The sequence below is a fragment of the Castor canadensis genome, chromosome 15, assembly GCF_047511655.1.
Source record: "Castor canadensis chromosome 15, mCasCan1.hap1v2, whole genome shotgun sequence".
NCBI classification, from domain to species: domain Eukaryota; kingdom Metazoa; phylum Chordata; class Mammalia; order Rodentia; family Castoridae; genus Castor; species Castor canadensis.
Genome location: NC_133400.1, coordinates 5,555,447 through 5,571,609, shown reverse-complemented (window position 1 = coordinate 5,571,609; position 16,163 = coordinate 5,555,447). Strand labels below are relative to the sequence as shown.

Genomic DNA, 16,163 nt, shown 5'->3' with positions numbered 1-16,163 from the left:
TTCCCATGAAGGTTGGGGGAAGGGAGTGAATATTTACCAAATAATAAGGTAATCTCTACAGGAAGGAATATTAATATTTGTTTTTTAGATGAGAAAATTGAAACAATAAGATCAATGTCATATCTACAAGCAATGCATCTCAGCTGGAACTCAGGGAAAGTATATTGTATTGCTTGCCAAAATTGTTATTCACTATTTGTTGTACTTGATCACCGGATATACTTATTTTCCAGAAAATACTCTCATTGTTCATTCTTGTTCATCACATCTCATTTCCTTTTTCTCCTGAGTACATGGACAGATTTTTTTTCCCCCAACCTCTCTTGTAGCTCAATGGGGTCATGTGACTGAGTTCTAGACAATGGGATGTGTGTTGATGGACTTGTACCACCCCAGAACTGGCTGATGCAAACCTTCCACACTCATTCTCCCTTTCCACCAGCTGGATATACTCATGCAGGGTAATGAGGCCACAAATTAAAGATGGCAGAGCTGCCTACCAACCAGGAACCTGGCATGTTCCATGAGTGGAAAGTAGACTTCTATTCTGAGAAGTCACTGTAATTTGGGAGCTTGTTTGGCAGAACAGTTGGTGTTATGCTAATTAATACAGTTTATTATTTTTTTTAGTCTCATAATAAAAGTCTTTCACTTTCTTATGCCTCCAAGGTCTTTGCTTGGACATGGCAGGCCATTTGAGGACCATCTCTAAGGTCCAGCAGGGTGTCCTCACCTTCCTTCAGTGATATGACTGATGACCACTAGTAATTACTGATGTTTTTCTATGTGCCAGCACTTTAGGCACATGGGGTATACTTGGGTTTTAAGCCTCACAAATACAATGACATTTATCTTGTCCATTTTGCTGTTTAGGAAATCTATGCTCAGAGTAGACAAGTCATCAGCCAAGAGTGCATAGCTAGAAACGGAACTCAAGAGTGAAGCCCAGGCTATAGGACTCCAGAGTTTGTGGAACTTGCTGTGCTGTTTTCCCAGCCCAGCAGATCACTGGCCCTGCCCTGCCTTTCTCATGGTCATCTCTGCACATCAATGACTGCTTTCTCCCAGTCCCTGGTGACAGCATTTCATGTGCAGCCCAGCCCTGGCGCAGCCCTCACTCTCCCCTGGGTTCAGACCTGGGCTCGGGGAACCAGGTCATTCATACTTGACTGCCATGCCTCCACAAGCCAGTCTTTCTCCGTTTAGAAATCTTGGCCTGCCCTTTCACTCACCCACACGGGAGGCTGCATCCACAGGAGACTCTTTCCCACTCCCCCTGATGACCGAGAGACTGATCACCCATGGCTCTGCTTTCCAGATTGCTGAAGCCAGGAGCGGCAGCAAAAGCACCATCAAGGCTACCGTGTCAAAGCAGTAGACTTTCTGGAACAATGATGAATGAGCTGGAAGGGGCCTGTGTGTACTCTCACAGCATAATAAGGGGCTGGCTGGTTGACTACCGCCAAAAGAGGCATAGATGCTCCAGTGTTGGCATCAGGCCCCCTCTTTCTCCTTCAGCCTGAGGCTGAGCTCCTGTCTCTGTCACTTAACCCTGGTGTCAGATTCCAGGAAACAGCCAAAGGCAGCTCAGAGAACCAATGAGGCCCTGGGAGGTGACTTAGGGTGAGTGGGGAGGGATCATCAGTGAGTGCTGTGCTCTGAGCTGTGATCCCGATCCTACCAGCTGAGCCTGGGGACATCTGATGTCCCTCAGGCAGCCAAGGGCTAAGCATAGAGTTCACCCTACCTTATGGGGCGTGTGTGGGCAGTGGTGGGAAATACAGCAGCCTTGCTTGGAATGTTTGTGCTATCACCTCCTAAATTCACTCCCAAATTTCTGCACAACTCATTTCCCTTATATGTATAATGGGACTTTGGAAAATCACGCTATTCACAGTGAGGGCCTATTTGAGAGATAGGGAAAGGGCTTTGCAGAGCACCAGGTTTTCTCTGCCATCTAGGTTATTATGTCCTAAGCAAGAATTGTTTGATCCAGTGTTTTTCAGGAAAACGTTTGACCCTAGAGGAAAGTTATGGATGCCAGTGGGGTCATACTTTGGGGATTTTTGTAAGTTGGGCTTCAGAACAAAGTGACAGGAGAAATTCTTTGAGATGCCCCCTTGACTCTGTGTGAGCAAGAGCCTCTGTGTAACTGCAGGGTAAAGAAATGAGCTTCACAGGTTTTTTCCAACATGTGGATTGTCACTGGCACCATGCAACCTCCTGCGTCCATCTGCTCCCCATCTGGGGTCAGCACCTTCTTTCAAGGATGGGAAGGTGCACATGTATTGCTCTATCTAAGAAGAAGGTAGCACAGAGAGAAGGCTCAGCAGAACTACTTAGGCCCTAAGAGGGTGAAAGAGTCTGAAATGGGCAGTGCAGTGAGAAGGTCTGGACTGTGCCATGACACAGGCCTCCTCTTTCACTGTGGTTCAGGTAGAAAGACATGTAGACCACCTAGCCCGTGTGGTTTAACCTTTTCAAAAGTTTAGTACTGGTGGAAAGTTCAATCTCTCTCCATGTTTCTAAGCAATTAAGGGAGTTGCCTTGATTTGGTTTCCCCAGAAGCAGACCTTAGGAACTTTTAGAAATGCAGAATCTCGGATCTGGACCCACCTACCTTTCATCAGGTTCCCAGGCGGCACATTTGACTTTGAGAAGTTCTGATGTTTTCATCCCAAAGAAGGAGGGCTTTCCCGTGCCTCTGTTGACTTGGGATCTTCTGGTGGACTTGAGAGAGAGAGTGGGGTGACCAGAATCTCTTCTAGGGATTCTTTTGGGGCCAAGGACTCTCCGAATGTCCCACTTTCTGGTGCCTAAAGTGGTAGAGGACATTTTCACTGCTGGTGTCTCACCAGCCCTCTCCAGTGAATGTAGAGAGATGAGAAGTTGCCACATGTGTTGTGGGGGTGGGGAAGGACGAGCCACTTCTAACTTTTCTGTGGACCAAGACTTTAGGATCATTTTCAGTAAGCTGTCTCCTTTGGCTACCTGCCCTGGTCCCTTGCTGGCTGTACTAGGCCTCTGGGGGTGAGGGGAATGTCTTTACTCTGCTCACTTGCAGAAACTCTTTTCTACACCTCTAGGCCCCTTACTGTGCTCTGGTAGTGACTGTTAGTCTGCTCCTTAAACCAACCAAGGCTCCAAATAATCCCGTGTCTTTCCCATAAGCTCTTTTGAATTCTCTTGCTTGTGTAGCATCGTGGAAAAGAGCTGTGTTGTTATGCCAAAGCCAGCTTCTCCCATGAGCCTTTGTTACACAAATAAAATAGATGTTTGCCTTTGTCCCTCATGCACCACTTTCTTGCACTCCCCATACAGGCTTTTAACAGAGCTTATTGTAAATGAAAAAGCCGCTAACTCTGCAAAGGGCGCCCATGCATTCTTCTCCTTCCAGCTCCTGCCCTTCCCTAGTGCCTGTGTTTTCCATAATGAATGTCACAGGGGGCTGGGGAGATGGATGGGGACTGATAAGTGCAAACCATTATTGCACTAGGCTCTTGGGAGCGGGGGAGAGTTGCCATTGCCTGCACCACAGACAGGAGAAAGCAGTTCTTCTCCTGTCCTCCATGTCTTCCTCAGCACTCAGAAAGGTTGTCTGTGATGGGCAGGAGTGGAGCAATAGACTCAGAGTCTTGCATCTAGCTTTGCAGCCAAGATTCTATGAAGTTGTGGCCATGTGACCACAGCTTCTGAGCCTTGGTTTCCTTCTGTAAAGCGTAAACTTGTTCTTTCTGCTCCATCATGTTACATGACTGACTGTGTGTGCTAAGATATTGCCTTGGATGAGGAAAGAAATACACAGTTCCCTCTTTATGCCTCAGAACACCTGTTGTGGGTTTGTTGCTTTGTCCTGTGGCGCTCAGGTGGACAATACAACCTGACTTGCAGCAGTGACCATGAGGTCATAGATGAATAAGCTCTTGATAAACTGTGAAGGACTGTGCCTGAATGCAGTGTTGTCATTGTCATTACCTGGGATCTGCTGGTCCACCATGTGGTATTCAGAAAATAGAGGAAACTATGAAGATTCCATGGGTGAGAGGAGAGGATATGGTCAGGGGTCTCTCGGGTGGGATAACAGCTAGAGAGTTAGGAAGGGAAGACTGTGACTTGCAGACGATGATCACAAAGCACTCGGCATCCTGAGTATGTGTGAAGTGTGGGTTTCAACCCTAACCCCCAAACTCTGAACCTATTCTGGGTTGTTAAAGTCCCTCTTCCAATGATGAAACACTGACACTCAAGGCTCTAATCTACCCTAACAATTTGTCACTATGACGATTACCTTCTTGGATAAACACTTCTGTATCTATTAAATGGCCTACAATTGTATTGGCCATTTTTCTCAGTCATGCTTTACTTCAGATCATTGGCGTTTTGGGTTGTCCAATGCATGCCTGTCTTTCCTTTCATAAACTGTTGCCAAGCTGGTTCTCACTGATTCCCCTCCTTATGTATTTTTTAAGTTAAGGAAAGAACTGTGTTCTAATAAATAATGACACTTTTAAACATTTAAAGTATTAGCAGTTTGACAGGTATGATGAGTTCCAGGGAGGTAGGCAAATCCTTATGTGGGTTTTCAGGGATTTCAAGTGGAATTGATGAAGTGGTGACCAGTGGAAGGGGGGTTCAGATGGCAAAAGTGGGGCCTTCTTGATGGTACCAATGACCCTGGCCTCCTTGTGTAATCCTGTCTCAAATGAACAAGGGGGCTTAACAAGGATAGCCAAAGTTACATTTTGTTGACCTCTGAGGCTGTTTCATGAAAAGCATGGCAGCTTCCGTCCTGGTCTCTTGGATCCCCTGCTCTGGGGGAGCTAGTCCCTATAACAGTCTTGTGAAAGCCCAGGAGAAGGAAAGTTGGGTCCTCCTGCCAACCACCAGTGTCTTCTCTAGTCATGTGAGGGAGTTACTTTGAAAGGCCTTCCATCTTGAGACTAGTTTCTGGTGGCTGTCATGCTGGCCAGGCCAGTAGAGACCCACCAAGTCAGAATCGCCTGGCTTTGCTTCTCCTGGATTCCTGAACCTTAGGTACCCTGAGACATAAGAAAGTCTTATTATTGTTTTAAGCCACGAAATTTTAGGGCAGAAACAGCTAACTTAATAAAGTGGGTATAAGCTTACCTTGCCAGGGAATGCTGAAGGTCAGCCCTAGATAAGCCAATATTTGCTTTTTAATCCATAGTGAAAGCTTTTGCAGAAAGAAAGACTAGTTTCTTTTTAAAAAAAAAAAATGTTGCAATTTATAACAGCTATGGAACTGCATTGCAGGAGAAAAGGCAGCAGGAGAGTGCTCACTACTTAGGGCCTGGGGTTCAGCACTCCAGCTCCTTCACACACCAACCCATGCATGTAAGTGAAGACACATGGCCTTGTGGCTGTCAGAGGAGGTGGAGTCCTGTGACATTCAGAGGGGAAGACAAAGGTGACAAAGCTCAGTGGCGGGTGGGGGGGGGGGGAAGAAGGTGGTACTGGCCACAAATGAGCAACTTCAAAAGGGTTTGGGAAAAGCACATAGAAAACATATCTTTGAAAGAAGTCATAACGTCTGTCCCGTCAAGTATGCACGATCTCTCGGAGGGTGGCAGCACTTGTCCAAGGGAGTGAAGTGTTAGCGATCAATAAAGGGGTCATGCTGTGGGTTTGGCAGTCAGACCCTCAGACTGTCTGAGACTGTCTGGGGCATCAAGATTCGTACATTTTCGAAGATGTGAGACAAAGCTCAGTTGATGGTGGGTTATCACCAGCATGAGGACAGAATCAAAAGCCAGGCCATAAGGACAGAACTCGGGTGCCAGGGCCAGGGCTCAGTGAGGACAACCTGTCAGTTGCTCCAATGCAGCTGTTCATATTTTCAGAGGCTCTGTCAAAGCCTCTGTGACTGTGGCAAACAATTCTTTGTCAGTCGTGGGTTCTCCAGCTTTATTCTCAGAAATTCTTGCAGTAACTGGGCTCTTGTAGTGCTTGCCTACCCCTGGGGTGTATTAAAAACCCTATCAACTAGGCCAGAATAAGGCCACAGATGTCAGGCAAGGAGGGATTCTGGTTTAGGTCAAGAGGAATCTGCACCTCAGTGGGGGTGATCCCCACTTCCTTCAGAGCAGGCAGTTTCTTCCCCTCCCCATGCGTGTGCCTGTGACATCCAGATGGTATGTGAAGACATGATGGAGGGTGCCTATCAAAGCTGATAACACTTAGAATTACTGTAATTTCCTGGCATTAAGTCTTGTTACCTTTCCAATAAGCTGGGCTGCTTGATAGTATATTTTTTTCTGATTGAAAATAAATGCAACCGATTGAAGGAAGGAAAACATTAGAGCATTTTTTAAAAAGGCAATAAAAAATATGGCTCATTTTTAGAGCTCCGTGGGTAGATCAAATGACCACAGGAGGAGAATGGATTAATCAGGGCTAATTAGGTAACAAGAGCCAAAATCCCACTCGAACAGACCAAAGTAAAGCAAAGCAAAAATAGTGAGAGAAGTCAAGCATAAAAAGCCAAATATCACATGTTCTCACTCATTTGTGAAAACTAGACCTAAAAATGATGATGGTGGTGGTGGTGGTGGTGGAGATGGGAAATGAACGTCAAAGGTGAATGATGGGAGCGACCCAGGGAGCGGGGAGGGGAAAGGAAAGGATAATGAGGGGTGAAGAGGACAGAAGTACACTGCGGTATCTATATGAATATAGCATAATAAAGCCCATCAATCACAAATAAGTGGGAGAAGTGGGGAATGGGACTATAACAGAGGGTGAACTTGTTCAAAGTACACTGTACACATGTATGAATTATCACAATGAAACCCCTTATATCATTAACGTATGCTAATTCAAAATATAATAAAACTATTAAAAAGAAAAGAAAGACAATAACAAACATTGGCTCATCCCATGAACTGTGACTTTAGCGCCTATCTTCTGCTGTCTGTGTTTCTTGGCTCAGACTCTCAAGAAAGAGAATCATCAGGCTGGCTGATAGCAGTCCAGGTCCTTCCCAGGCAGGCACGGTGGGGATCGTGTGGTGGTGGGGACTGCCCCTGTGGGTGTGGAAGTGCCATTGTCTTCGAGGGCTGTGAGCTGGGCAGATATTCTGAAATGTCTACAACCCTGGTGGAGTCAGATAGCTTATGACCCTGTTGGTAGACTGCAGGAAATCTAAGGCTATAAGGTTGTCACATTTAGCACAGAAAAGAAAGAAAAAAAAAAGTTTATTAAGTATGCAGTAATTGTGACATATTTAATACCAAAAGTTATTTCTTGCTTATGTGAGATTCACATTTAACATGGTGTCCTGTGTTCTGTCTGGTAACACTACCCATGGTTATTCTTCTCCATTGCAGCTGTCATGGAGAAAGACTCGGGGAAATTGAAACTCTGAGTCTCAAACTAAATTTTCTCTGCCCCAGGGCTGCTTGTGTTTATGTCCTGTTTGATTTCTGTGACCTGTTTTCATTTTCAAGAGAAGCCCCTTGGCGTCCTGAGAAGGCAGACACCATACTCTGAGGTCTGAATCTGCAGCTTGGGGATGGGGGAGCTGAGCAAACCATCCGAATCTAATGTTCTCTGTTTCTTGTCCTGAAATAAGCACAGCCCTATTTATTTCAGAGGTTGTTGTGACTGCTGTTCCTGTTGTCACAGGAGGCAGGATTCCAGACCATTTTTTCCTTATTCTTTCCTCCATTGATGGACACTAAGATTGTTTCCATGTCTTGGCGGTTGTAAAGAACCTGCGATGAACATAACAGGGCAGACATCTCTTTGCAATACTGAATCCAATTCCTTTGGATAAATACCCAGAAGTGCTAAGTGAAATAAGCCAGATACAGAAAGACAAATACTGCTTGATCTCACTATTATATGTGGAATCTGATACAGTCAAACTCAGAGAAGCAGGGAGTAGAAGAGGGTGGGTACCAGGGGCTGGGGAAGGGAGACATGGGGAGATGTTGTCCAAAGAGGTACAAAGTTTAGTCATCCAGGGCTGGGCTGTAGCTCAGTGGTACAGTGCTTGCCTAGCATGAGCGAGGCCATGGGTTCGATCCCAGCACCAAAAAAAGAAAAGACAAAAAAAAAAAGACCTCTCCCCAAAGTTCAGGGATCCAGGATGAGTAAGTTCTGGAGAGCAAGTGGGGAGCATGGTGATGGTGTTAACAGTGCTTCACTGACTGGGATTTTCTAGAGGAGGCTCTTAGGTGTTTTCATCACACATACACACACAAAAGGTAACTATGAGGCAATTGATGGAGTGAGGAGCTACTACTTTGACCCCTACTCCACTGATGGGAAAGTGAGGCTCCCATACAGCGGACAGAGCTTCTGACTGACAGAACCAGGATGGAAATCTAGGACTGTGAGTTCATGCTGCCAGCGTTCATTCCAGTGCCTTCCCTTGACTTGGGAAGCATGTACACCTTTCATGGCACCTGGCACACTTGCAGTGTTGGGTCCACCTTCCGTCCGAATGACTGGCTCTGCAACCACTCATTTTCTAGCACTTGCGGAGTGTTTGTGCTTGCACAGGCTCTCTTCTGAATGCGGAGGAGCAAAGCAAAATCCCTCCCCTAGAGTTCAATCCCAGCCAGGAGCCAGGCAACAAAAAAGTAAATAGACAGACATGGCATCATACCGTGGTAAGTGAGGCAAAGAATTAAATAGGGAGCAAGAGATGTGTTTGGGGAGAGAGTAAAGAGGGGATATTTTAAATAAATGTGTCCAAGGAGGGCTTCTCTGAGGAGGTGGCATGTGAGCAGAGACCTAAAGTCAGCACGTGGAGATGCAGGCAGAAGTCTGGCAGCAACAAGGTCAAGCCAGGAGTGAGGGGCTCAGCACAGAGGTCAGTGAGAAGCACAGTGTGCAAGGAGAAAGGCAGGAGATGAGGTCAGGCCACAGCATGGTGTCTGAGATTTATTGCTCTGTGATGGAAGACAGGATTTGCTGGGGGCTATTCTGTTTGTGACCTAGGGCACCAACCACAGCTTCAGGAGAAAGGCTCCCCCAATCTCCAAAGAGCAGAAGTCTGTGTAAAGAAACCAATCATGCCACTTATCGCCCCAGTTTGAAAAGTAATTGCAGACACATGTGTAAAGGGCAGGGCAATCTTTTCTGCCAATTATGTGCCCTGCTATTAGGTGATTAGAAGCTGGTACAGTCAGGGAGTGAGGGATTAGCCTCATTCCCCTGTGGCCACCTCTGTGTCTGCTACTCATAGGGCACACTGCTTCCTCCCTAGGGGCTGGGTTCAGCTCAAACAGGTGCTCCCCACATGACATCCCTAGACCCATTGACCTTGTCTGCAAAGGCTGAAAAAGATGTGCAAGAGATTCTTCTAAAACTGCAGTTGAAAACAAGGCACCAGTGCTGCAAACTCTCACAGCAGTCCTTGAAGGGTCTGGTCCCAGGTGTTTCCAGGGACACATTGGTCCTTCTGTACTCTTCTACACTGACCGCCCCTATTGATTGATTTGGGTCTCGACTGTACACCTGCTTATTTCTGTAGGCTATTATCCAGTAATTTATCTGTCCTTTCTTTCCTTCCTTCCTTTTCTTTCATCCTTCTTTTCCTCCCTCTCTCTTTCCCTCCCTCCCTCCCTTCCTTCTTTTTTCTTTTTTTGTAGTACTGGGGATCCCTAGCATCTTGCACTTGCTGGGCAAGTACTGTACATCTTAAGCTATTCCCCCAGCCCTTTTATTTTTATTTTGTTTTTGAGATAGGGTCTCACTAACTTTGCCCAAGTTGGCCTCAAATCAAGATCCTCCTGTCTCTGCCTCCTGAGAAGCTGGGATTACAGACATTTGCCACCATACCTGGTTTATCCTTTGATTCTCTAAGCCAACACTAACTGAGTCATATCTTTTGCCTGGCACAGTGCTGCTCTTTTAAGTTACCAGTGGAGCTTGGGGTCGAACAGTCTGGAATTCAGATCTCAACTCAGCTCATGTAGTTATTCTTGCACTCAGTCATTTCATCTGAAACACAGGGATGGTGGAGGGGGTTCTCTGTTCCCCTAATTCTCTTCTTTCATCCTCACTCTCAGCCCCAGGGGAGAGGAGGCTTTAAACCTAGCATTATAGCATGAAAAGGGTCAGTAGTAGCAGGAGGAATGGCTTGGTGTCCTACTCTAGAGGTGAAGATCCAATTGCAGCTCTGCAGGGGAGGGCAGGATTGTGGCCTGGAGGAAGGCTGGGAAGGAGGAAGGCTGGGAAGCAGGAAGAGGAGGCTGCACACGAAGAAAGGTATGGAAACGACAGAAGGGCCTCCCAAAACGCATGCGAGAGGAGTGCACGTGACCGAATATAACCGCTAAGCCATCCTGTGCCAAGGGTGCTGCATAGCTTGGTTGGCTCAGGGCGTAACCTCAGGGACTAGACTGCTCATGTCAAGTCCAAGTTCAGGCTCTTCACCTTGTTAGCTTGTGACCTTGGGGAAGCATCCAACCTCTGTGCCTCATTCATTGTCTCAAATATGAAGCGAGCCTCACAGTGGGACTTAGGTCTGAGGGTCAATGGACCCTCAAGGGACCTCCAGCCCCTTAGCTCTGGAGAGGTTCAATGAGTTGATAAAGCAGAATGCCTAGAATGACACCCAGGACAGAGTTGTCACCGCATGGTCATCAGCAGTTCTGCATCCTAACTCTTCCAAGGTTCTCTCTCCTGTCCCTGTCTGCACGTACGCAGAATTCTCACCACCCTTCTTTCTCCTCTCACCTTATCCGTGTTTATTGTCCCCTGCCACCCCAACCAGAACAAATTCCTCGAAGTCTGGGATTTTTGTTCATTACTGTATTCCCAGCTCTATTTCCTGGGATAGTGTTTGGTACACATGGGCACAGTCACTATCTCTGGGATTGATTGATTGGCTGAACGAGGAAATGAAAGAAATGAGTTATTATCCTGTGGGCTTTGTGTTCTTGATCGGCCAAGTGACAAGGGGCTACCCACTTGGCCTTTTAGATATTGTGGACACAGTGACTATGCTATGATAATGCTAATAACTGCTTTCTGAAATGGTGAAATGGGAGGACAGGATGTCTGTAAGCTGTCTAGCCCCTGCCTGACACATACTGAGTGCCCATCATTGTCACCAGTCAGTGACGTCACTGCTGTGTAAGGTGCAGCTCTCCTCCATGACACTTGGTGTCATTCTACGGTGAGGAATTTGATGTGGCCGAGAGATGGGGTAATCCCACCGAGACTGTACTCTCTGGGTCTATAAGTCTCTCCATCTTTTTTTTTCTTTCTGTTATTTCCATCCTTCTGCCTCCACCTCCCAAGAGCTGGAATTATAGGTGTGAACTACCACACTTGACCTGAGTCTCTCCATCTTAGGGTGGGAAAATCATGTAGGCTGGCCATAGGCTCATAGCTGTGGCTCCCTGGATTCACGGGAATTTTGTTGCCTTGTGACAAGTTACCACCATTCATGTGCACCCACCTTAGATTGAACAGAAGTGTCTATTTGACCTTCCCAGAGATGGCACAGGTGCCCTGTTCTGTCACACAGGGGCTGAGTCTAAATCCTCGGAGACTCTTCCTTCTCCTGCAATAGCATCTCCTGCTTATGTTATTGGGTGGCACAGGCCATGAGTTCTGACTGAGCCCATGGAACATGAGGGCTGGAAGGGAACTGTGGAATAGCTGGACCATACAGGCTGGTGTGCGATCAACGTGCACTCTGTCATTTAATTGTACAATAGTCTATGACACAGACACGGACAACATTCTTAACTCAAGGGGCAGCTGAGCCTCAGAGGGAACTGTGCAAAGCAGGATGGAGAAGAGCATATGGCAAGGTGGTCGAGAGTTTGTGTGCTGGAGCTGGGAATGTGGATTTGGGCCCCTTTTCCACTAGCCATATGCCTTAGTTTACTCATTTAAAAAAGAGAATAGTGAATGATAGAACTCTTAAGATTGTCCTAAATATTAAACGATCTGACTCATAAAAACTGGCTACAACTGTGGCTGGCCCATTGTCAATGAATGTGGTTACTAAATAGTTATAAAACTTACAAAAAATATTAAATAACAATCAAATATAACATGGCAACATTTTAAATAAAAATAATAAAGCAGTAAATTTAAAGATGAAATAGTTAACCCTTGATGAATTCTCGGTTTGTGTCAGTTATTATTTCTGTAGTTATGCCACTGTGTGGAGCAGCACTTGGCAGGTGGCCAGTGCCCAACAGTGATGTTCTAAGTGGCCTGTCCTGTCTGGCTCCATGAGTGGCAGAGTCATATCTAACCAGAAAGGAAACCAGGGCTTTGCAAGTAGCGATCTGTGCCCTGTGGCTGCACAGAGAGGCCTGGGAGGTGGCCTGGCATCCAGGCGCTCTGACTCCCAGGCCAGTGTGATAGGTTCCTTACTTCTGGCCAGGTAGACCTGTTGCTGGTAATCAGTGAAAACAGATCACCATATTTCACGTGGAGCTGGTGAGGAGTCAATGAATGGGAAGCACTTGGACAAGTGCCTCACACTTAATAAACATCATAGATCTCCTGGCTGTTTTTCATGCTTGACTTCACCAGTGCTGAAGTCTGGAGTGTGCTTGGAACTGGGCTAACTAAGGATGTGGGTGAGAATCAGTCTTTGAGGGACTCCAGTAAGAAAAGAATGCTAACATGTGGGCTGGTGAAGTGGCTCAAGTGGTAGAGCACCTGCCTAGCAAGCAGCAAGTGTGAGGCCCTGAGTTCAACTCCCAGTGCCACCAAATAAGTAAATAAATACTAACATGCAGTTGAGGTGGTTCTTAATGCTGAGCTGAGGTCCATCAAGTGGGCTTAGGTCAGCATAGGAGAAAGTGATGGTGAGAATTCCAAGGAAGCAGCATGTGCAGAGATCCAGGAAAAAATGAAGCAGCCTGACAGAAGGTGTGTGTGGGGGGGAATGGCAGAATGCTCTTGTATGGCTGGCATTGAGCTTTATTGGGGGAGATAAGAAAAAAGAACAGCTGTTTGGGTTCTTCGTAAAAAATCATTAAATGACGAGCTAAGAATATGGATTTTAACCTAAGGGCAATGAGGAGCTATTGAAGGTTTTATACAGACACTATGGAGGACAGCAGCAAAGTTGTTGTTATTCACTGTTGAGAAAAAATAGTGCCTAGGTCATGGTAGATACTCAATTCTTATTGATTGAATAAAACATACCCTGGTAACAATATGGAGGTCTGACTTGGGAGTTGAGGAAGACTGGAAAACTACAAACCAATTTGCTTAGTTTGATTCCAGAAAAGTGCTTACTTTTTTATTCTACTTTGCCTCTTGTTACCGAACTGTTTAATGAGGGAAGGAAGGGATTGTGTTTTCTGCTTTCTTTGTTGAGAGAGACAGGTTATGGACCTGGGAGGTATGTTTGCTGAGAACAATACAGGAGGGAAGTCCTGGAGCAAGTCAGCATTTAAATCTCCAAAGATTAAGAACTGGGACAGGAGCGTCTTCTGGGGCTGTGCTGAGACCAGCCTGTCCACCCACTAGGCTCCATGACAAGCAATAAGAATCCCTTGTCTCCAGTCCTGCCACTCTGTGGTTTTCTTCTGAGTCTCCTGGGGACAAACAGTGAATCGATAGCATCATTACATGAACAAGAACCTGGCACTGTGAGAGACTTTAGGTGAATTCCTGACCTGTCAAGTAAGAGAAAGTCATACTGAAAATATTCAGCATGTCTTCTTCAGATGTGCCCTGGCTCACCTCAGCCTTTTCTGATTCACCATGAGAACCATGGGTCCTCAGCTCACCCAGGGCTGTCCCACAGCCTACATGAGTGTGGTCACAGCAGAGAACAGACTGGGGTCCACTTGACTGGCCCCCAGGACTCTGGCCCCTTGGTCTTAGGTTTTCTGTAACATGAGCCTTTCAAGTGCATGTTTTTCTCTTGGCCAGACTTTGGCAGTCATCAGCCAGTGAGTCACTTGGTATTTCTGGGGAGATTAATGTATGTCTTCTTAGCTGTAAAATCATCTGTTCATTTGTTTCTTAAAAAACAGATTGCTGCCAGGCATGGTGGCTCACACCTGTAATCCTAGCTACTCAGGAGGCAGAGATCAAGAGGATCACAGTTCAAAGCCAACACCAGCAAATAGTCTGCAAGACCCTATCTCAAAAAATCCATCACAAAAAAAGGGCTGGTGGAGTGGCTCAAGGTGAAGGCCCTGAGTTCAAACCCCAGTGCCACAGGAAAAAAAAAAAAGAAAGAAAGAAGGAAAAGAAAAGAAATTACTGAGTGCTTGCTTGGTTCCAGGTGCTGGAGAACAATGATCGATGAACAGGTATTTAGTTGCCTTGTGGACTTCATATGCTAATGAGGGAAGCAAATGTTGGCAACAGATAGATAAAATAGTGACAAATGACCAAAACTGCCATGATTGCAACCAATAAGAAATGAGCCAGTAAAGGGCTACCCAGTGCGGGATAGCTCCTCTTCTGAAGATGTGATAGACAAGATGGATTCCGGGGACGCGAATGACCCAGAAGTGGAAGAAAGAACGTTCCAGAAGGAGAGTCTAGAATGTACACTGGCTGAGAAAGCTTGGTATACTTGGTGTTTGAGAGCAGAGTGGAAAGCAAGGTGAGGAGAGAAAATGCAATTGGAGTGAACTGGGGAAGGAGGCAGAAGGCAGCTTTGCAGGGCCTCATGGTCTGTGGCAGTCCTCCCTTTCTGTCACGAGCTAAGGGAGGACGTTATGAGGAATGCTAGAGAAGCTGGGGCAGTGTAGAGGATGCACCTGTCCACGTGGAGTGTGGGGTTAGAACGAGGATTTTTAGTGGACCACACCTTGAGAGCCACTGCTGTGGAGAGGGATGCTGAGATGTCAGAGGTAGGTGTGCCGTCAGTGGTTCATCCGGCTGTCACAAATCTGAGTGTACAAACGGCAGGCTTGCAGGGCGAGGAAGCCCTCTTTCTTTTATAGATGCTTTACTCCGGTGTCTGCTGAGTGTGTCTGTGCCAGGCACTGTGCAGGCAAGGAGTATCCCCAGACAGAGAAAGACACTGTCTTTGACTTCATGGAAGTTGTACACCAGCCATTTCAAATCTGCAGAAGCTCAGATTAAGAAAGAAGAGTCTTGGATTTGCCTTTTTGGCTCTCGTTTGATTAAATTTTGGCAACTGTCACACTCAGAATCATTTAAATGTAGTTTTCTGTGCTTAACTTATTCCACAGATATCTTTCCCTAGCTCGTTACTATGGCCCTGACTGTGGTCTGTTCACAAAAGACCATATAAGCCATTAACTGGGTGGGTTTCTTTTTAGAGAAGCAGAAGAATTTTATCTAGAAGAGGCATTGGCAGATTTGGGTTACATTGTAAATAAATGTATCCACTACAAGCACTCACAAATCTGCACTGCATTGTAAATAAAATTTCCCAAGTAATTGTTAAGTGATGGCCTCACAGTCATGCTGGTGTAAGAAAACAGCCAGAGAGAGATGCAGCAGCTTTGCATCAGTGTTCAAAAAGGAACCAGGGGATTTGCAAGGAGACAGCCAGCTTGGATTAGGTGGGTGAAAGCAGAGACCATTTGGCGAGTTGAGAAATTATTAAGGGCTCGGATTTGTGATGATTAAGAACACTAAGCTTGGCATGTCCGTGTAAATATCTATACTGTTCAGCCTCCAGCCCCTTCCCCAAGCTACACATCGTCCCAACAAGGGGGTTCATTTATGCATTGGTTTGTTACTTCTGGACAACAAACCACCACAACAATCACTGTGTCTTCTAAAAGTAAGCATGTATTCCTAGTGATTCGTGGGTTAGCTGGGGCTTGGCTGAGCTGGTCTAAGCTGCCCACTCTCCTTTTCACTGCACTCCTGGGTTAGGCAGGCCGGTTCAGCTTCGCAAGCTTCTCATCAACCTTGGGCCAGTCAACAGCCACAGTGAGCTCTTTCCCTGCAGATAGCATCGGTGTAACAGGGGAAATGAAAACTTGTGGAGCCTCCTAACTGCACACTGTCACCTCACCTCATTCCATACAGATGGCCAAGGTCAGAGGTGAGGAAGTTCACTTCTCCTTTGATGAGGCAAGGATTAAATGCAGAGAGGGGTGGAGAGTAAGTGCAAAACTAATCTACCATGATGATAAGTATGTTTTATTCATTATTTTGTATAAGCTTACACAAATGTCCGCTGGACAGCAGGGAGATCACCATACCATAGGCCA

The 16,163-nt window shown here is 46.2% G+C and overlaps 1 protein-coding gene across 4 annotated transcripts in view; it reads left to right on the top strand.

Moving 5' to 3' along the window:
• Nucleotides 1-16,163, top strand: part of Cdh13 (cadherin 13) — a 1,135,782-nt gene that overhangs the window by 164,076 nt on the left and 955,543 nt on the right. The gene's annotated exons all lie outside the window — the stretch shown is intronic.